This window comes from Scardinius erythrophthalmus, assembly GCF_964197995.2.
Source record: "Scardinius erythrophthalmus genome assembly, chromosome: 9".
NCBI lineage: Eukaryota > Metazoa > Chordata > Actinopteri > Cypriniformes > Leuciscidae > Scardinius > Scardinius erythrophthalmus.
This window is the reverse complement of record NC_138229.1, coordinates 4,073,895-4,097,758: the sequence shown is the minus strand read 5'-3', so window position 1 is coordinate 4,097,758 and position 23,864 is coordinate 4,073,895. Positions and strand designations below refer to the sequence as shown.

The following is a 23,864-nucleotide window of genomic DNA, read 5'->3' as shown; positions in this document are numbered from 1 at the left end:
ACTGGAAGAAAAAAAATAAAATAAGTCAGCCAACAATTCTAATTCAATTTGTATACAAGAAAATACTGAGCATGTGCAGGTCGAATAATAATCATCAGCATTATGATTATTACTGAATATAGTTTTATAGTGTAAATATAGAATATCACTAATATAGAATATAGTGAATATGATCATTTTGAGTATTATTACAATGCAAAACTGCTAATGGAACAAGAATCAAAATTTCCCCACAAGGCACTAAAGCATAAATCTCAGGAACTGGAAGAAAAAAACCCCAAAACTCAACTCTTGACAGCAGAGAGGAGACAATCTCTTCACGAAACTAGAGAGACTCCCTTTCAAAAGCTTCGGGTCCAAAAATACATTTAAAACGCAATCTGTCAGCGTAAACCTCTGGGTATGGAAAACAACTGTGGGACGACAACAATCATTCATCTCCGAAAGTCTCAGATCTGAAATTGTTAAGACAAGTCAGGAATAGTTTGGCAGTTCTCGACCCTGTTTGACATGTCAATTCAAAGTGCACCGAAAGCACGAAAGGCCACAGGAAATGCAAGAAACCTTCCTAAAAACACATTCTAAGGGTTCTGATTGGTTCTTAAACGTGACCAATAAACAAACATCCTGGCTGCTTGAACAAAAATAATATTCAGGAAAAGTCTAATGAGACGGGTGTGTGTGTGTGTGTGGAGCATGTGAGCTTTATTTTCCTGCTTCAGAGGTCATCCAGTGGGAACAGGACTTATGTTCAAGTCTGCTTCAATCCTTGACTGATTACAGCTCGTGTGTGTGTGATACATAATCAAAAACGACTGACAGAGATTACAACTAGTGTGGCGGTACCATCAGATGGTGATACCACAGCACAGGTACTGTATGGTTAACATCTGCATATACCATGGCTAGGGTTAGGGTTAAACTGCCAGATGCATCATAATACAGATCATTTTTTGTTATTATCTCGTAATTTTTTGATAATTTAGCTTGTAAATTTAGTTTAACAATTCAAATAAAGCCTCCCTATGCTGTAAGTAAACAGTCAGTAATGAAAAGTAACAAAAACATATTGCAAATGATAGCTAAAAATAAAAACAATAAAAAAGAGACATGAAATAAACAGGGTTTTAAGTTTTTCAGGTGGGTCAATTCAATTCAATTCAATTCAATTCAATTCAATTCAATTCAATTCAATTCAATCAACTTTATTGATCCCACAAGGCCAATTAGTTAAGAGCAGCATGTATACAACACAAATCACACATTATTCGCAACATACAACCGTCAATCAATATTCAGGTAAGAAATAGGCCTAGTACAGAAATTAAAGTAATCAAATGTACAATAACACTGGATAGTCTTCTTCGCAAAAATTTAAATGTAGATTAATGCTTACAATTAAAGCTACAAAAATATTCAGTCAAGAGCCGTGAGTGATTTTCTCTCATCTTTTGTTGTTTGATTAACATGACAGACGCCAGCAGGTTTATTAGGCTGCTGTCACTTTAAGAGCTTATGCACGGATCCAATATACTGTTACACAACATGCGTTTTCTCTATAGGTAAACTATATTTACCGGAATACTCGGCAAGACAGACATTTTATGTATCTGACCGTTAAAACGCAATAAGCCACGAAACAATAAGTCAATTTGGTACTCGCAAGCCGTTTTGAGAGGTGGCTTTATATGAGCGCCACTTTCATATATTATATATATTATATATTCATATATATTAGTGCAGGAATGACTAAAATGATGCACAATCAGGGAACTACACTGCGACCAAAATGGTCGCATATGCGACCTTTTGAAATGCTATTGCGACCCTAATTTTTAATGGGTCGCAAATGTATCACTGATGTTTTAGGCAATATGCTATGATTTACTATGAGCATTTATTAAAACAGAAATGTGTATTTAAGGAATACGTTTTGTAACGTGCTCTACCTCTGAGCATTCAAAACATCAAGTTAACTTCAGCCCCGTGACCGTTACTTAGATTAAAACGTAGCCTACCATTGTATCAGTGGTGCGCGAGCGGCTCTCTCTTTCTCACACAAACACGGACGCGCGCACACACAGAGAGAGAAGATAATTGTAAAATGAAAATTGACGGGCTATAGTTTACATTTAATATTTAACGTTTTATATTTTAACGTGTTCTAACGTGTGCGTATGAAGGACTAAAAATGACAGAACGAAAAATAAATAAATAAATAAATAAAAGTAGAAATAAATAAATAAATGCAGAAATAATAGTAAAAATAAATACATTTTGGTAATATAAATGGCTATTTCTGTATTTTTACATGTATTTATTTATTTATTTATGCATTTCTATATGTATTTATTTATGTATTTATACATTTATTTATATATTTATGTATTTATATATTTATTTATTTATATATCTATATATGTATTTATTTATACATTTATTTATTTCTGTATTTCCACATTTCTACATTTATTTATTTCTGTATTTCCACATTTCTACTTTTATTTATTTCTGTATTTCCACATTTCTACATTTATTTTTCCCTGCGCATGTATGCTAATTGACCAATGGCTAACCACGCCCCCAAACGCGATGAGCCAATCACAGTACGCATAGCTAACCCAATACACTTGGACGTTCTCTGCTTCCTCGTCCATTGCAATGCATTGCGGTTATCAGTTTTCATTCGTTTTTATGTTTTTTTCTTGTCATTTTGGCTTTAAAACAGCGTGTGTGTGTGTGATTTTGGTTGGGTGACAGTTGTAGGTTACAGTTTGACAAGAGTTTACAGTTTGACAAAAGCACAATGTTGTGTTTTACACAAATATAAGTAGGCTAAACACTTTGCAGTTTTAATTATGTCCTGTATGAACAAAATGGAGTATGTTTTTATGTTTCCACTGTTCGATCGCGCCCCGGCGCCCGCTCTCTGACACACACACACACACACACACACACACACACATTCCAGCAATGCAATCTTGACATCGCAGCCTGTTCTTCTGCGCTCCCACCAAACGCGAATAGAGCGTCAAATTCGCGCGTATCCGCGTCTAGTTCGACGCTTGAACATTTTGAATCCAAAGCGAATAGGACGCGCGTATAAAGCGAGCATTTGAAGCGAAATAGCACCAAACTATAACGTTTACACTGTGAACTGTAAATCTTTGTTCTGGAGCTGAAGCTTATCGACCTTCTCAACAATAAAATTATTAATATAACCCTCCGATGCATATTTAAGGCCCTTTTGGTGACATCGAGATGATATATAATCTTTCTGTCTCCAAAAAATCATCAATTGCCTCCTGTGAAATGTATCCTACTGACAGCTGCCATAGCCCCTGTTACCGAATGTTGACTGAGTGAGTGGAGGGGGCGTGGTTAGCCATTGGTCAATTAGCATACATGCGCAGGGAAAAATAAATGTAGACGTGGAAATACAGAAATAAACTAGAAAAGTGCATTTCCGGAGGAACTGCAAAGTGTGCTTGCTCTGGTGCGGTTCACTAACGTTAGCAGGTAGTGGATAAGGGTGCGTTGAAGTTTGCTTGATGTGAGAATTTCAACAATAGTACTTTTTTCAAGATTGTGCATATAAAGTTAGGCAAGGCCAAACAGCGTTATCCATGTTGTTGATTGCATCGCTAGAGTAAGCTAATAGTGAAACTGATAGCGTTCTTCATTTAATTACAACATGAGGACTGACGGTAGGCTATAAAAATCAGCGTTTCTGTGTAGGTGATGACAGTCTTCATTTACTGTATCCAATAAGCCAATACAAAACTTACCCAGCTGTTCTGTGGTTGAGTGTTCCCTTTGATTAGGAACAAATTTACTATCTCAAATTAAGGTCAACCGTAATTAGCGATGCTTTGATTGCTGCTGTCAAGATGGTTGTCATCACCTACACAGAAACGCTGATTTTTATAGCCTACCGTCAGTCCTCATATTGTAATTAAATGAAGAACGCTATCAGTTTCACTAGCTTACTCTAGCGATGCAATCGCAAAACATGGATAACGCTGTTTGGCCTTGCCTAACTTTATATGACATATGCGCCATATGCTAGAGTTACACATCCCGCTGCCATTTCAGGGCTTGAATTTCGGTGCGGGAATGTGGGGATTGCGCATTTACATTTACATGAATAAGCAAAATGCTTTTTAATGCCCCGCGGAAACCCTGGCTGATCATAGCTGTACAGGGCGCCTTATTATTTTTCATCTCCATAAATATATCTAGTAGTAAAGCCAAGGCCGTAACCAGGGTTTGAAAATTAGTGAGGTCTGGGGTGAGGTGCAGGGCCGGATTAAGAATTCAGAGGCCCCTGGGCACAATGTCTTGTAGGCCCCCCCTAAGGCAGGCCAAATGTATAGTTTGTCCAAGTACATTTTAGGACATTAAAAGGAACTTTGTTGTACAATGCTGGAGTAAAGTTAATAAATTATCGTTCTTTCCCATAGGATTTTTAAAACTATGTTGGGTAAACCTCTGTCCCTCTAGGGGGGTTCGGGGACATGCTCCCCCGCAAGAACATTTTGTACATTTTAAAGTTAAATGCATCAGTCTGGTGCACTTTGAGAGCTCAAAATTAAGAGCTTCAACGGGCTACAACCATAGACTGTAAAAAAATGGCTTCAACCCATGAACTGTGCACAAAGAAAAAGCATTGACTTGTACCTAGACATTAAAGAGGGCTCAAACATATTTTTTATTTATGATATAGAGTCTCAGTCTACATTAAATTATCACTGGTGTTTTAGGACGCCAAACAATTAGTATAATAATATAATAATGATTTATATAATTATTCCTATGACATAAAATAGCCTATAAACGTACTGTATTAAATGAAAATGAATATTTCAAAAGTATATTTTACATTACACTATAGGAAAATTACAATACTTTTGTCCTAATGTCTTCTTCACTTGCAAGAAATAAACTCTTTGATCGCGTGAGCAAAGTGCGCACTTTTCTTTAAATCACGCAGCACAAACATAATGCCTATATAGGATACTTAAAGTCTTGTGCTGTTTTACAAAGCACAAAACCATATCACGGTTTCGATTTTAGTTCGTTGGCAAAATATAACGCTAGAGACCTTTATGTTAGGCTATACATTTTACATCTCATGTGTATTGGGAAAAGGGAGAAGAGCGAGTTCGGCAAAAGGCGGATTCGAACTCGAGTCGAACGCGTCAAAAACTACTTTGTTGTAAGCACCTCACGCACGCTCTCAAGCCCCGTTCACTGTTCTACATTCTCGCAGCAACATGAATTGCAAACACACATGTGACGTGGTTTAAACGGCTAATTAATCATTCAGAGAGCTTGAAATTTTATTTTTGAATACAAAAAAAAATTACCGAGGTCCGGACCTCGGTGAAATCATAGCTGGCTACGGCCATGAGTAAAGCTAATGCAAGGGCTAGAAATCTATTAATCTTTTGCTGATACTTCCTTGTCATCATGGCGATCGGAGTTCACGGTTGCATAGCAACGACAGACGCCACGGGACAGCAAGCGCTTGTGGAAAGGAGAGAGCGGCGCGCTCGCGCTTTCCACTTGTTTTTACACATCTAGAGAGACGTTGTTGATTGTTTGAGCATGTAACTGCACGTTTCTCCTTGTTTTCTGTTGTTATGCGCAGCATATTTCCCGCGCGCACAAACACAGCCACAGACAATTAATTGTTCGGTTAGCGAAGAAGACCGAATGTATGATGCATAGGCTAATAACCTTTAGATCCCCCCCATGTGACCCATGTAAGCGGTGGAATTCCCTCCCAGTTTAAAAAACGAAATTCAGGCCCTGCATTTATTAAGGCAAACCTAGTAAAAACTAATGCAGTCTATACACTGACTTGGCAGCTCTGTGAAATGTAATACAACAGTGCCACCTACTGTCTAAATGCATTAACACTAAAAGTCTGAGTTGAAACCTAGACATAGGTAAATGGGTTTGTCAATTAGCCTGAAATAAAAAAAAATTAAAACAATTCAGATCTTGTACATCCTCACATTGGAGTATCGAGTTAATGTACAAAGTTTGGTTTCGATACGTGACAGCGTTCCTGAAATATGAACTACTTCCTGTTTTGGCGACTACGCCGCCGATTTCGTTTGGCTGTGACGGGCAAACGCTTCCAAAAATCAAAAATCCTTCTAGTAACTTTTGTGAGGCTTAGCCCAAGGATCATGTACGTCCAGTTTCGTGAAGTTCGGACCAAATTTGTGACCTGTGAAACTTTAGTTTCGCTTTCTGTTCAATCCACTATGGCGGACGAACGACATGGACTTGTGATGTCATCTTCGCGAGCAACTTACACCGGTACTGACCGAACGTTTTAAAGTTGGAACGGTGTCTCTGTCTCAAAGGGCCTAGGCGCAGGAGCTGGCCAAAATTTTTCTCCCGGGAATAATAATAATAATAATAATAATAATAATAATAAGAAAACTTAAGAAGAACAATAAGTGTGCGCTTTCAGCAAGCACACTTAATAAATGTAGAAATGTGGAAATACAGAAATAAATAAATGTAGAAATGTGGAAATACAGAAATAAATAAATGTAGGAATAAATAAATGTATAAATAAATACATATATAAATAAATAAATATATAAATACATAAATATATAAATAAATGTATAAATACATAAATAAATACATATAGAAATGCATAAATAAATAAATAAATAAATACATGTAAAAATACAGAAATAGCCATTTATATTACCAAAATGTGTTTATTTTTACTATTATTTCTGCATTTATTTATTTATTTCTACTTTTATTTATTTATTTATTTATTTTTCGTTCTGTCATTTTTAGTCCTTCATATGTGCGTTCCTCCCTCAGCGCGTACATGTGAAGCTCACATGCACTAAAAGCCTGTCTACCAGCGCCTGGATACTGGACTAAGTTATCTTTCGAGTCTTTTATTGTGCTTATACTGTTAAATACACACAAGGTTTAGATAAACAAAGTCGGTTATGTCTAAAGTGAAAGCAAACTTGAGAAAATTGAGTAAATCTGCTTGTCAAATGCGTGTATATTAGACGCGTCGCGCGCAACTCTTAAAGAGACAGTAGCAATAGTAAACACGCTGCCGCTTGTCCTTAAAGGGATAGTTCACCCAAAAATCATTTACGCACTCTAATGTTGTTCCAAACCTGTATTAATTTCCTTCTAATATTTTCTAATATTTTTCTAATATTAATATTTTGAAGAATGTGGCTATCCAGTAGCTGGTCCCCATTGACTTCCAAAGGAGAAAAATATACTAAGTCACTGGGGTACATCAACTGTTTGGTTACCCACATTCTTCCAAATAACTTATATTTTCAACAGAAGAAAGAAACTCATTTGAGTTTAAAACAACTTGAGAGAGTAAATTATGACAATTTGAATTTTTAGGAGAACTATTCCTTTAATGTTAATAAAACAACAAAGAGTAAATCACTCACTGCTCTTGACTGAAGTAGCTTTAATAAGTATCAATGTATAATTTATACAGTGAAATCTATTTTGTTTTATTTTCATATTTGTTCATTTAATTACTGTCTTCAATGCTACTGTTAAATACACCTACTGAAGCTGAAAACATAAAACACTGTTTATTTAATTTGTATATTAAGTTGTGTATGTGTAATGTGCATCTTTGATCTTAATATTTAATAACAAAGAAAATAATGACAAATATTTTTATCTTCGTCCCTGTCTGCCATTTTTTTATATATGTTTTGTTACCCAAGGCTTTGTTTTTAAAATATGGACGTAAGTTTTGGCTGTAATGCTCAGTCGCAAAATAGTAAAACCAACATAAAAAAGAATTGTGATAAAATCGTGAATTGTGATTTTCCTGAAAAAAATCGTGATACAATATTTTTGCCATTGGAATAATAAATTAAGTAGCCTATCTCAATTGTACACAGTGTTCCTGTTTTTTTTTTTTGTTTTTTTTTTGTTTTTTACTGTTTTATGCCATAACAGCAATATTAATATCGGTTATTATCGGTATCGACCACAATTTTCACATCGGTGCATCACTACTTAAGAGTTCAGGAGTCTGCCCTGTGCCAACCATAGCATGTTGAAATCCATTTAGGAGAAAATCTATCCCAACCAATGTTAAAGAAAACAAAAACAAGAAGGCATGTGGTTTAAAAGATGGCAAGTAAAATAAAAAGCACATCTGTAATACAGTTTCATTATTGTTTATTATTATCCAGAGCCGCTTACTATAAATAATTTGTGCGACCAAATCATGTTTTGCGCCAGTAACTGAAAAAGTTAGTAGCGCAAGTGCCACCAGTGGAAAAGGTTAGTGTAGTTCCCTGACAATACATAATTTGTACCCCTTGTACACAAAAGGGGTTGTACACAAAAAGTACCCCTTGCCAAAATTTAGGTCAACACCAACACCGTTCATCCGGAGCGAATGAGACGAGTGAGTGAGCGGAGGCGGGTCGGGCGTGTCGCCGTCGGGGAGAGAAGAGAGTGAGAATGCCCAGCTGGTATCGGTGTATCAATACAGAAAAGGATAAGTTTAAGATATTCCAGTATAGATATGTATCGATATTTTTGACAACATTATTTTTTCATTGACAGCCAATCAGAACCATCCTGTTTTAAAGCGACAAAAAACAAAACTGCAGTGCACTTAAAATAAACAGAACTTTATTGTTCGCTAGTGTGGACACTAATACTATAAAATAAATCAATAAATCAATAAATAATATTTAAGGCGAGACACGGCAGGCAAAAACGTTTTTTTTTTTTTACTGGTCAATTTTTAGATTTTTGGATATTTGTTTTCAATAACATGTCTTCTTTCAGACTGTGGTGAAAAAAAAGTCCGAAATACACATTTAGGTCTTTATTTTATTAAACTTCGTCGGTTTGCGTCTGTAGATTTCGCGTAAATTCAACAAAAGTTGTCGTTGTAAATCATCCCGCCGATCCGCGATCTCTGTCTGCTCTCTGTCATCACACGCACCGCTGGAAAGCTCTCTCTTCACTGTACAATGCTGTCGGATCCAAATATGGTAATTTCCTTTTTATCAGCAACCAATCGCGAAAGTAAAAGGGCTGAATGCGCAATCTCATTGGCTGATGATAATGAGTTTTCTCAAAATGACCTTTCTCTCACACTCCAAGTCTGAAATCTCCACTTCAGTAGCACCGATATACACCAATCTTTCCAGTCTTGTACCTAGTTATATTATGAAGACATTTACAGAGGGATTTGTAAATATATTATTCCTAGCCTGATTTATATAACATTTTATTCCAAAAAACATGGCGAAAATCATTTTTTTAAGGCTATTGACAGTATTTACAGGATAACAAAAGTAGATATCCATAAATCCCTCTGTAATATTTTCCCCATCTAATATGTGAACACAATGATAATTTTTAATCTGGCTTTATCCAATAGTCAGATTTCGTTTTTTAAAATATATACAAATTAGCGCATATTTAATTACATATTGCCTAATTTGCATATTTAAACATTAAATTACAGAAAACTTTCTCATCTTAATGTAGGTAATCAACTGGAAATCTTACCCTATTCACCTTTAGTGTCTCGCCTTAATAATCAAAATGATCAGCAGCGCTGGTTCTTTGAGGTACATTTATGTGCACTAACTTGCATTAAAGACTTTAGTAAAAAGCATTTATCTGCCTATATTTTTACTAAAACATCTGAATAATAATTTCCCAAAATAATAACAACTATACATTTTACACACAGCTGTATTGAAGTTAGGGCTGCACGTTTTCAAGTTTTTCATTAACCGTTAACCGAGGCCCTTAGCGGTTAATACTCGGTTAACCATAGTGTGCGCGCCGCAACCCCGAGATATAGGCAAAATTTGCGGGTGGGACATGTCCCCACCACTATTTTCTAAGGTCGATATTGTCACCACTTTTGAAACATCTCGCGGCATGAATACCAATACAAATAAACAAAACATCTTCAGTTAACTAGCAGAGCATTCATTTCGTTCGTTTTTTTTTTTTTTTTAGGCGATCTAGCGCTGAAATGTTTTGTTTTTTAAATCAAGTGATCAAAGTGCTCGTTGCTGCTGCGATCGAGAAGGGGCTTGTAAAACGTGCTGAGGTATTATTAATTCGTGGCCACAACAATTCACCTGATACTGATAAATATTCACCAATTCACAAAAAAAAAAGGAATAAAAAGCTGTAGTCGGCCTTCACTGAAGAGCTATCTTCACAGGGACGAAAAACAGTTTAATAATTATTATTAATTCGTGGCCACGAAATAATTCACCTGAATATTCACCAATTCACAAAATATAGGTCTTTAGCATTCACTAATTAATAGTATCAAACTGTTTTTGGCCACGTTAAATCAAAATGAGGGAGGGAAATAGTGCAACGTGTCCACGATTTATTAAAACGAGGGAACAAATAAGTCGTCGTAACAACTAATTATTTAGATCAGTGGACAGGGCGCATAAGAACAAACAGTGAGAGAGCCCCGGCCGCGCGCGCGCGCACTCTCACCGCCTTCAAACAACACGAGCGCTGTATTGCTCTCTCTCCCTCGCGCATATCAACACAGTAAAAGGTCGGAAGACCGATTGTGTTTTATAGATTAGTAGTTTGTTCATATAAAGTGTTTGATTAGCAAGTACATGTTTAGGAAATGCATAATACAAATTGTATGGGTTAATGTAACGGTAAACGGACTCTGCGGGTAAAACTGTTGTGATGAAACTGCGCATGCGCGGGGTAAAACTGCTGGTGTAAAGCTGTGGCTCTGCGGCTCTGCAGACAGATATTATTGTGCTGCGATCAGTGGCGCGGATACTGACTGACTATATTTGTTTCTGGCTCGCGCACAGCCTTCATTCTCGGACGCGCGCTTTCTTTGCCCGCTTCATATTAGAAAACTGGTCTAGCGGTCTCTGGCGGTGCAAAAATGTATTACAACTAAATTCAATGCACACCATTGACGCCACTTAACCGAGCAAAATGTTTCACTCGGTTACGCAATTTTTAACGGTTAATCGGTTAATCGGTTAACCATGGACACCCCTGAAGTCACATTTGAGTTGACCGAAACATCTCCACTGTTGCTTTACAGCTACAGTAAACCATGAGTCTGCGTATGTTTTTGCATCAACACAATCTAAAGAGCCTAAAGAACAAGGAGGCGTTTACATATCAAACCAAGCTTCGTCTTTACATTTGTTCTGCAATCAAAGCAACAAACGAGAGAGTCAACAATTAGAGAGCATCTGATACTGGCGGCCGGGTCTCTTCTGGATGAAAAGCAAATCAGCAGAGACCCACAGACCTAAACAATACCTTCCCCGATAGACTCGTGATGCGAACAGATGAACACAGAGCAGAGGCTCCTGGGAAAGAACATTTCCACGACACCTGACACCCAGTGGGACCGAGTAAAAACCAGCTGAGTCACTCTCTCTGAGAAAAAAAGAGGCGGTGAGGAGAAAAGAGCTGCAGTGTCCGTGTGTGTGCATCATCAGTGTGGGACAAATGTGTTACAACTACACCACAAGATTTCCTGCGCTCAGTGTTTCAGCTTACAACCGTGACACACAGCCTCTTAAACCCAATAATCCATCCGTCTCTGAAGTTTCACTCTCAGCGAACAAGATATAACGGGACTATAAGCTTTTGAAAACCAGTTTAAATCATGCTCAAACCAAACCCATTTAGAAATAAGCCAATGAGTTCAACTCAGCTTTTTATATGATCTCGATATAGCCAATGTTAACACTTTTAATTATTAGTAAACGTTACAATTTCATAGCCTATATGTGGATTCTCCTACACCGTTTTACCTTGCATAACCCAGAAGTCTCACTCACATGCATGCATGGCACATTATTAATGCATTAGTGCCGATAATTTAGACCTTTATCATTTGAGTAGTCTATAGATCTGAATCTGATTCCATTTAGCTGAATTTTTTACATTAAATTATAAATATAAAGGCCTAACAGTGCACCCTAATGACCAAATGATGACAGGTAAAATCATTAATTCAAGGATCACCTGTAAATATGTGCCTTAATTATATCAAATTGATGTAAAAGGGCTTCACACTGTGCATGCAATAATAAAATCAACATTTATGACTCTCAAACACATAACCAGTCAACAATTTACCATAATTAACAACAAAGTTGTTTACAAAGGCAGCGCACGTTATTATCCTGCAATTGAAATAATGTGCACTGAAGAGGTTTTACTTTCCCAAAGCAAACCTACAGTACAGGCCAAAGGTTTGGAAATAGGCTATTACTGTTTTTAATGTTTTTGAAAGAAGTTTCTTCGGCTCATCAAGCCTGCATTTATTTGGTCAAAAATACAGAAAAAAAATTTAATATTGTGATATATTATTACAATTTAAAATAATTGGTTTTCAGTTTATTATACTTTAAATTATCATTTATTTCTGTGATGCAAAGCTGAATTTTCAGGATCATTACTCCAGTCTATCACATGATCCTTTAGAAATCATTCTAATATGATGATTCATTATCAAAGTTGGAGACAGTTCTGCTGCGTAATATTTTTTCATAACCTGTGATACTTTTTTAGGATACTTTGATGAATAAAAAGTAAAAAAATAAATTAAAAATAAAATAAAAAAAGCAATTTTTTTAAAAATAGAAATCTTTTGTAACTACTGGTCAGTAATTTGGGGTCAGTAATTTTTTTCTATCTTTTTTTGAAATAAATCAATACTTTTATTCAGCAAGGGTGTGTTAAATTGATAAAAAGTGATAGTAAAGAAGATTTATATGATATCATTAGAAAATATTTTTTTATTTTGAATAAATGCAGTTCTTTTTAACCTTTTATTCATCAAATATATTAGGCAGCAGAACTGTTTCCAACACTCATAATAAATCAGAATATTAGAATGATTTCTAAAGGATCGTGTGATAGACTGGATGTCACATGTGACACTGAAGACTGGAGTAATGATGCTGGAAATTCAGCTTTGCATCACAGGAATAAATGATAATTTAAAGTATAATAAATTGAAAACCAATTATTTTAAATTGTAATAATATATCACAATATTAAAAAAAAAATCTGTATTTTTGATCAAATAAATGCAGGCTTGATGAGCAGAAGAAACTTCTTTCAAAAACATTAAAAATAGTAATGTTTCCAAACTTTTGGCCTGTACTGTATACTAAAGTCGTCTGCCCCTTCCATGTCTAACAACATCCGTTTTGAGATTTCACCCAAAAATGAAAAATTCAACACCAGGAAACAGCGTTCATTGTTTAGTGTGCACTCCATGTAGTCGTCAGCATTAATATTTCATGGGTTTATTCCCTCTGAAGTTGTGTTATCATGAAAACCCTCACACATCCACAGGCCTAGCATCACGAAGAGACGTCAACGAACTCCGCAGTCACGATTACAACGCTCTGTTTACATCACCCGAGTCACAAAGCAACAATCAAGGTTATTCTGGAAAGTACACGCATGGAGGATCGTACCACTGCAAGCAAACTGCCAACTATTTCAGTGAACTTTGGGGAGGCAAATGACTAGGTTTATTCCTGCCACCGAGACACGAGACGAAGGCAAAAACAGGCACGCAGGGGCCAGAGCCAGGGAATGGAAACACAAACAGAGCGCTCGAAACCCTCCAGCGTGTGACCTCGGACTGCCGTCTCCACTGGGACACCGGCAGTGGAACGACTGACGGCTTTGATTTATTCTCCCACCAGCCCGACCAACAAAACCACCCAGTGTGGCATCACCACGTCTACAACGGCACAGGGCTTTGTGTGTCCTCCTGACCCCGGCACGGACAAATAAACAGCTTTGGAAAAGTGGGAAAAGGAAAGATTTTATTAAATGGATTATTCCAATATTTGGACATCAGTTTAATTCAATATTAATGTGGTAAGTCAGACTCAGGGATCATGCATTTCACTCGCATTTGGAATTAAAATAGATCTGTACGAGTGTAAAACGTGTTTAGGTGCACGTGTACGAGTCTTTAAAAAGTAGTTTTATGAAATTTAAGGCCAGAAGTGTTAAATAATATAACAAACGTTTTAAATTTGGAGACGGGAATCGTGGTCTTAATGTGATTATTAAACTTCAAAATGCAATGATTTAATTAAATAAATGAGTTTACGTTGCGCTCTACAGGAATACTACACGTTTATGCCAGCGAACTGCATGATTTATTCCTTAGTTATTATTGGTATTTTTGGTTACACAAAGTGTATCTGGCATTTAATTCAACGTAAACTCTTTTATCTTTTGTCTGAGCCATCAGACTAAGAACATTATTTAACACATAATATTCAAAAATGAATTTTTTTTTAGTATCGGCACAATTTAAATGCCTATAAATTATATATAATTAATAAATATAATATTTAAATGATAGAATATTTCAAAAAACGTATTTCTTGTATTCTAACTAATATCTAAATGTCTCCCTTTGTTAAAGGAAAACACATTATTTGATCTATTTTTCATTGCGCCGCCACATGTGCTTCCTTTGGGAAAAACGTAAGCATCAACGTGTCTCATTTTGGACACGTCTTCCTCTGTATTTTTGCATTAATTCATATTTCCATGTTGCTTTTTTATGTTCTAATAGCGTAAATCAGTCCTGTCCGCTGATATCTGTGCAAATATGTTTCCAGTACGGCGAAAGGACAGGCAGAAAACGCTGCAGTTGAAGACCGAACGTAATCCAGCAGCACAGCGCTAAACAAACAACAGGAAAACTGCAATCAAATCTTCAGGGTAAACTGTTTACCAACAGCCAAATATTCTCTGAACAGTCACAAAAGCTGCCAGGACTCGAAACACAAAGACAAATCAGAGCAGAGGCAATGCATGCCACTTCCTTGGTGGCCATGAACATTAAAGGGATAGTTCACCCAAAAATGAAAACTCTGTCAGTAATTATTGCCCTCATGTTGTTCCAAACCCCGTAAGACTTTCGTTCATCTTCAGAACACAAATGTGACCTTGGATCACAAAACTAGTCACATGTCGCACGGGTGTATTTGTGGCAAAAGCCAACAATACATTGTGTGTCAAAATGATAAATTTTTCTTTTATGCCAAAAATCATTAGGATATTAAGTAAAGAGATATTTTGTAAGTTTCCTACCGTAAATACATAAAATATTTATTATTGTGAGCGATTACAGCACAATCAGGAACATAAATGAACAACTTTAAAGGCGATTTTCTCAATGTTTCGATTTTTTGCATCCTCAGATTCCAGATGTTCAATAGTTGTATCTCGGCCAAATATTGTTAGATCCTAACAAACCATACATCAATGGAAAGATTATTTAGCTTTCAGATTATGTATAAATCTCAATTTCCAAAAATTGACCCATGTGACTAGTTTTGTGGTCCAGGGTCACAAATTAAGATATTTTTGATGAAATCCGAGAGCTGTCTCACTCCTTCATAGGCTAGTATGTGATCGATATCTGCCATCCCAGAAAAGTTAGTTAAGTAATCGTTAAAATAGTCCAAGTGACTCAACCTGAAGTTTATCATCAAGCGTCGAGAATACTTTGTGTGCGCAAAAATAACGACTTTATTCAACTATTCATTATATTCTGTGTGGGCCTCTGAGTGAGTTCACGTTGTGTAACAACATGAAGGCGAGTAATTACTGACAAAACTTTCATTTTTGGGTGAACTAAAACCCTTTAAGGCCAGAAACAAGTTTGCCGGTGCCAACATGAATGCGAAAGAGAACGATCGATATATTGTTTTTATCATTTGAGCAGCACAGCTAAGGGATAGTATGCATTACATACAGTCATGGTACAATAAGTAAGACAATTCATTTGATAACTGCTGCTTTGGGGAACTGCATGTTTGCTCAAAGTTTAGAGGATTGCATTAATTTACAAGTTACACAATTTTACAAAAGGCAAGAATGGAAAACTACCTTTCTTCATATTTCACCATTTTGAATAAAAAGACATCACTTATGCTTCATGCATATCCAGTACTGTTTGTTTTTAGTCTTGAGGGCGAACCTAATTTGTTAGTTTATTACTAGTTCACGTTAATGTCCACTACAACACCAGTTACAACCACGTTGAATTAATTGCATTCTGACACATTTCGGATAACAAAAATAAGTTTGTGATAAGATACAAAAACTCATAATGAAAAATTAATCATTCACTCGCCATTCCAAACATCTTCATTTCTTCTGTGGAACACAAAAGAAAATATTTAGAAAAATGTCTCTTTTGTCTATGCAATGAATGTCAATGGGGACCAATCAGTAGCTACGACTGCATGCAACCAAATAATCCATTAGCAATTGGATTGATGGCTGAATCGAACTGAAAAACCTTCATGTAAGCCTTCATTTTCAATTGGAAGGGCTGGTATAGACCTGAAACAATCAAATTAAGCATGTAAACACTTGTGCTACTATTTCATTAATCAGATTTATATAAAAAAATAAAGTAAAATAAACTTGAGCACATGCATAGTGCTGTGATATTTTCACATCATCTTATGATGAATCTGCGCAATATATTAATTAATGTCTTACAAAATGGCCATTTATTTGCTAAATATTTGCTAAAAATGCTCTTCTGAAATATTTTAGATATGACTTGAAGGTCATGTTTGGTACTGCATATGCACTTTTATTTTTGCAATGCATGCATGTAAACAAAAGTCAATCAGATTGACAGGAATTTCAGAATCTGCTAATCTGATTGGATCAACTCCAACTGACAAAAATGTGAGCATGTTAATAGAGTGAGGAAAGAAAAGTGCAAATAAAATGGCAGAATTGTCATAACTACTAAAGAATCTTTGAAATAGACAGTGAAATTTCTGAGTGCCTGTATGATGCCGCACACACACGGTACATATTATCCGTAAGAGTCCAAAATCCCCAAACCATTTATGTTCACATCTGCTATTTCATCAAATAGGAAAAAAAATTCATACCCCTGGACCATTTTTTAATAATAAAGGTGCTGCTTTCCTCAGCATGCTCTGCAGTGCTATTCAACCTCTGCAATGCATCACAAGACAATAGAAAAAATAGAAAAACTAGTAGTGCATTTCTAATATAATCAGCTTCATTTTAACGTGACCCCATAGGTACACTACAGCGACACCTTACTTGATTAATTGCTTTTATAAAAACTAATAATGAAAATATTAAAAACACAAAAATTCATTAAAGAGTGATTTTATTTAGCAAATTCGTTAACAGGCCTCAGTACTCAAGAGGGCAATAGAGATTCCTTCAGATGCCTGTGTCATTAAATCGGATGTGCTTTTATTCCGGCATACCTGAAGGAAGTTTAACTAATTTTAACTAACTGGCTCAGCAGGATTCTGCTCAAATTATTGCTCTGAAAGATAAAAGTGAACGTAAAAGAAGATAACATATGCTATGGAGACCTTTGCAGCAATGCTGAGAATGCAAAGCAAACTTGCAATGCATGCATGTGAACTGGAAATATCTTTTTAAATGGTTAATTTGTTGACAATCGGAAGTGTATAAAATCATGCAGAGTCACTGATGATTAATTTTATTGATAACACAGGCTATATTTTATCAGAGCTCCTGCTTGTACGTGACATTTTAAAGACGACGCAGAGCAATGCAACGTGAACCGCAACCCTTTCAGATCCAAAACTAAATGATAAGATTACAAAATCCAGAATAAAACCCTAAATTTGACAAATTCATATACATAAAGACTAGCAATTTAATTTAAAGGAACACTCCACCGTTTTTTGAAATGGGGCTTATTCACCTTCTTTCCTACATTTAGATTGGTGGGCAAATGCAGTGTCTCAGTACATGCACTAAGTAATTAGGTGGTTTTTTTTATTTATTTTTTTTATCACTTTTACTCCGGACATGCTAGCTGGCAACAAAGGATTCCATTCATTATGCTAAGCTAAGCTAGCGCCAACCATGTCAAACTAAAACAATGCATGCACAGACAAAAATGCATTTGCCCACCTAACTAAATGTAGGAAAGAAGGTGAATAAGCCCTATTTCAAAAAACGGTGGAGTGTTCCTTTAATTATTTCTGACATGTGCAAGCCCACAAAAAAATCTGTGCATAAAAACAAAAACTAGTTATTCACAAAGTTTTATAAATCCACAATACTGCAGATTTTCCATAAAATCAGTGCAAAAATAAAGATAAACTCTGCAGTATGTATGAGTACCAGTGCTTTTTTGGTGGAAATTTGATCATATTCTTCCATATTTACAGTGTAAATATCTTTCAAATATACATTCAGTACCATGGTATATTTCAAAGTAGCATGGTATATGATCCCTGTACCATAGTACTACCACTGCAGTGTTTTTATAATGTATAAAGTCACAGTTTGCACAATTACTCGACAAATGAAATTGCTGGTGTTAGACAGAATTTTCCATTTCCCGTGAAAGAACAGAATAGATTTGTAAGCTATTGTCCGATACAGTAAAGCACACGGTTTGCACAGAATACAGAACAGAGGACCACAGTGAAAGCAATCATAGCACACGCAAATCTCTGTAATGCGGCCTCTGTTTACTTACGGAGGGGCTGGCTTTTGTCCGTCTATAAATACTGTAATAAACAACATGATTACTGCTGTTAGCACTAACATATTCACTTCTAGAAGGGCAGACCCAGAAACGACCTTCCCAAAATGCTTTGGCTTACAAATGGACACAAGCACACCACATATACAGGGTCTGAAGCGTTCAACGGACAGCGTTATTGCTCGATATGCTTGGCATTTCACAGAGGAAGTGTTGCAACAGAGTTCAGCCGAGTGCTAAAGATCTGCTTGGTGATGCATTTGGAGTGATGGAAAGTGTTTTTTGTGTGAAAAGAGATGCAACAAAAGTGTGACGTCATGCCATCAGTCTGAGTTGGTGTTGTGCTAAATCGAATAGCATGCTAGTACACCAACCATGCTAAACGCAGCCACACTGCAGGTCTAGGACGTACAGGGAGTAAAAAAAAGCAAAAGCGAGAGGCCTTTGAAATGGCACGGCTCGAATGTTATTGCAAAGACACACACTCTTAAAAGTCCCGTGCATGAGTCACGGACAGCTGCTACAAATGAAAATCAGGAAACACATCGAGTAATGGATCCGGCAGACACACAGTAAAGCTTTCTGTAACAGAAAGATACAATCATTCTGCTTCATGCTCTTCTGACTACATGCAGCAAAAGAGTGCTTTTCTTCCTAGTACGAGTCATTTTATTTAAAGCTGCAGTCTGTAGTTTTTCCATCTTTGTCGCCATCTCTGTTCGAAATATGCAATTGCAGTTATTCGTGGAATTATCAACTTATCAACACAGCGCGGATTAATCCAATGTTTTGAGGAGAATGTGCAGCTGTCAGTCGCTGTATAAAAACACTGCAGTGGTAGTACTATGGTACAGGGATCATATACCATGCTACTTTGAAATATACCATGGTACTGAATGTATATTTGAAAGATATAATATGGAAGAATATGATCAAATTTCCACAAAAAAGCACTGGTACTCATACATACTGCAGAGATTATCTTTATTTTTGCACTGATTTTATGGAAAATCTGCAGTTTTGTGGATTTATAAAACTTTGGGAATAACTAGTTTTTATTTTTATGCACAGATTTTTTTTGTGAGCTTGCACATGTCAGAAATAATTAAATTAAATAGCTAGTCTTTATGTATATGAATTTTTAAAATTTAGGGTTATATTTTGGATTTTGTAATCTTATCATTTAGTTTTGGATCTGAAAGGGTTGCGGTTCACGTTGCATTGCTCTGCGTCGTCTTTAAAATGTCACGTACAAGCAGGAGCTCTGATCAAATATAGGCTGTGTTATCAATAAAATGAATCATCAGTGACTCTGCATGATTTTATACACTTCCGTTTGTCAGGAATCCGATTGTGGATACTGGCATTCGCAATCACAGATTATACTTTTTGGAAGTATGACCAACATAAGAATTTTCACTGGAAAATGTAATCTAAACAAGTAAGTAACATCCACCAACTTTTTGTTCTGACCAACTAAGGGGAAAAAAAACAGTGCAGTAAATCGCGCTAATTAAATCTTAACGATCGCTGATCATATCACGTCAAATCGTGCAAATTATACTTGTGTTCTCAAATTGTTAATGTTAAAGGGATACTCCACTTTTTTTTGGAAATAGGCTCATTTTACAACTCCCCCAGAGTTAAACAGTTGAGTTTTACCGTTTTCGAATCCATTCAGCCGAACTCCGGGTCTGGCGGTAGCACTTTTAGCATAGCTTAGCATACATCATTGAAGTGGACAAGACCATTAGCATCTCTCTCAAAAAAATGACCAAAGAGTTTCGATATTTTTCCTATTTAAAACTTGACTCTTCTGTAGTTACATTGTGTACTAAGACCGACGGAAATGTAAAGTTGCGATTTTCTAGGCTGATATGGCTAGGAACTATACTCTCATTCCTGCGTAATAATCAAGAAACTTTACTGTCGTACCATGAGTCCAGCAGGCGTAATGATATGACGCAGCGCCTGAAAATAGGTCTAATAGGTTAGACAAACTTAGTCCCGGTCACGTTGGAAGTTACCGAGCTGGGGACTATTTTCAGGCGCTGCGTCATATCATTACGCCTGCTGGACTCATGGTACGGCAGTAAAGTTTATTGATTATTACGCAGGAATGAGAGTATAGTTCCTAGCCATATCAGCCTAGAAAATCGCAACTTTACATTTTCCGTCGGTCTTAGTACACGATGTAACTACAGAAGAGTCAAGTTTTAAATAGGAAAAATATCTAAACTCTTTGGTCATTTTTTTGAGAGAGATGCTAATGGTCTTGTCCACTTCAATGATGTATGCTAAGCTATGCTAAAAGTGGTACTGCCAGACCCGGAGTCGAAAACAGTAAAACTCAACTGTTTAACTCTGGGGGAGTTGTAAAATGAGCCTATTTCCAAAAAAAAGTGGAGTATCCCTTTAACAACATCAGCATTGCGTGACTACATTTAATGCCCTTCCGATATTATCCTTGTTTTCGCATGAGCCCGGTTGCAGTCTCTTTTTTTTCTGTAGCCACTCCGAATCCGAAGTCTTTTGCATTTTACTAGGCTATAAATCTCCACCTCCAACATCCTCACACTCACAGCCTACTAGCCGAGACTCCTTCTTTATGTGTACAGATGAGACGTAATGACACAAAGACATACTCGAATTTCCAGCGGAAATCCACCAGTACCACTGGAATTAAAAACATTATTACAAAGCTTAAACATCAAACATCAAATTAAACAATGACTTAAACATCCGAGTTGACTGTCCTTATATATATTTATGATCAGTAAATGAGCTCTTCACCAAAAATGAGGTTTGTTAGATATACTTTGGGGACAAATTTGTTTTCAGAAGTGAGCTAAACCTAAGTAAACCAACCTACACACACACACACACACGTTGGACGGCATGTGAACAGGGCCGCGTGGAACACAGTAACCTGAACTAGCGACTGCAGAGGAGGGCAGACATGCTAAGAATAGAGTTTCTACACACAGCATGCGCTCACAGCACACATGTGGATGCTATAAAATGTGTATTTTGAAGTTGAGTAGTAGTGAATAAGCACTAATCTAAGAGTGTGTGGGTCTAAATGAGGCGTCGACCCAGTCATACTTGCGAGGGGAATTTTTACAATGTGACATTTTTTTAAATTTGAATGACGACATGTTCTCAGTTTCATATTCAAAATTACAAATACATGTATATGAAAATCTGAAACACTCATGTATAATAATATACATATTCACACATTCAGGGTTGCTGTTAACATTTTATTTGACATTAGAATATATCATGCGTAATCTTATTTATAGAGAAACAAATAATGTGTAATATTAAAATAACTTACATAAACAACTTTCCAAGGTTGTCAAAAGACTGTGCATGCTATTGAATAATGTTAAAATTTTCACATTGATCCAAGTAATTCCTACATGTTGAAAATTCTGCTTCATTAGTAAAATGGGTTGCAAATCCAGATCCAGATTTTAAAGTTTAGCTAATTGATATGTATTGTAATGCGGTAATACTTTTCAATAAGGTTAATTCAAATGAGTTAAGGCATAGACAATACTTAATACTTTGTTCAGCATTTATTAATCTGGGTTAAGTAAATTTTTCTACATCTAATAATACAAGTTGTATAAATTAACATTAAAGCTTGATGAACAAATATGAATTATAATGAACAATGGTAGGTTTATAAACAACATTAACTTAGATTAATGATGTAAAGAATATGAGTTCAAGACAACTAATGCATTAACTAATATAAAAAAAGTAGTAACCTTATTGTGAAGTGAGTAAAACTCGGGTTTATGACTTTTATAGTTTAATCTAAACAGACAAAATAATTTGTTTGTACGTTTTTTAATAGACTGAGGAAAAAACAATTAATTTTTTTTATAATCAAGTAAAATATACATGATTTCTTCAGTTTATCCTGAAAGAAAATTATAACTAATTGTCTGCAGTGGTTTGGGTCTTCATATGCTATCAGAATTATCGTAAATATGAGTTTCCTAGTTAAAATTTGGACATGAACGCCCTCTCAATTTGTATTTACCAATGGGAAGCTCGGGATAATTTTAATACCCAAGTTCCCGGGTTGGGTAGGGCATAAAGGATGGTGACGATGTTACGCTAAACATAATTTTAATATAAAGGTTAAAGTCATTGTAATATTCATAATAAATAGGAAAGAATAAACCTGGTGTCCTCCATGATTCCCATTCTTTCCGACAACAAAGCACTTGAATGAGACGAGCTCATAATCACGCCTTCAAAAGAGGTAGGAAATTCCTGATAGCATGTAAAGGCAGCATTAGATCTCTATTGCGGTTTTAAATGTGAAGTCAAGCTGTGATTGGCTACTACTGAAGGTCACATGACTACACCATGTTTCCAATTACAGGAAAGCATTTTCCATTCAGGCATTTACCAACACACACACACTAAAACATGAACACGCCTCCGACACAAACACACACAGAGACTCCCATCCTCTCCATCTCACGTTATTTTACAGTGTATAAGTGCATAATCACACACAGAATATTATACACAAAATGAAAAATGAGCAAAAGAGATTTCAGAGCATCTTTAGGGAAACCGAGAGTTGCAAACACACTCATACACACCTTGCAAGCTTTCATAAAACCGATATAGGCTGCTCACAGCTCACGTCTCAGGCCCGACTGCTAAAACAACATTGTCTAAATGGCCCGCTGTCATTGGCCCAGTAAATCTGCTCCCCTTCCCCCAACCTTCTGCTGAAATCATACATCAAATAAACAAATAAAAAGATAAAAATACTACAACAACAAGAGCTCCACACAACTGTGGCTCGTAATCCCTGATCAACACAACAACATCCGCAGCACAACCTCAAGAGTGACACAACTGAACGTCAGTATTCAATATACCACAGCGGAAATATTTCTGTGCCATCCTTATTTTTTCTTTTTGTTTATTCTAAAACACTTCAAAATTACAGACCACAAGAATTTTGTAATCAGTCGCCAAATGGAATAAATACACTGAAGACACACAACTACATTGATTTACATACATTTAAGTGAATAATTAAAAATGCTCTAAGTAAAGGATAATGTTTATGTTCGTGTCGGGGTCCTGATCACCCTGTCGGGGTTTATTCTGTTATAACAACTGACTGGATGTACATTGTCCCTTAAATTACATGGCTACTTGCCACATAAGTAAATAATTAGACATGAAATGTTGATCTGAGTTGAAATATTTT

At 36.1% G+C, this 23,864-nt stretch overlaps 1 protein-coding gene across 2 annotated transcripts in view; it reads right to left on the bottom strand.

Annotated features, from left to right (window-relative positions):
• The window catches only part of ankrd12 (ankyrin repeat domain 12), a 72,365-nt gene that overhangs the window by 20,492 nt on the left and 28,009 nt on the right, over nucleotides 1-23,864 (bottom strand). The gene's annotated exons all lie outside the window — the stretch shown is intronic.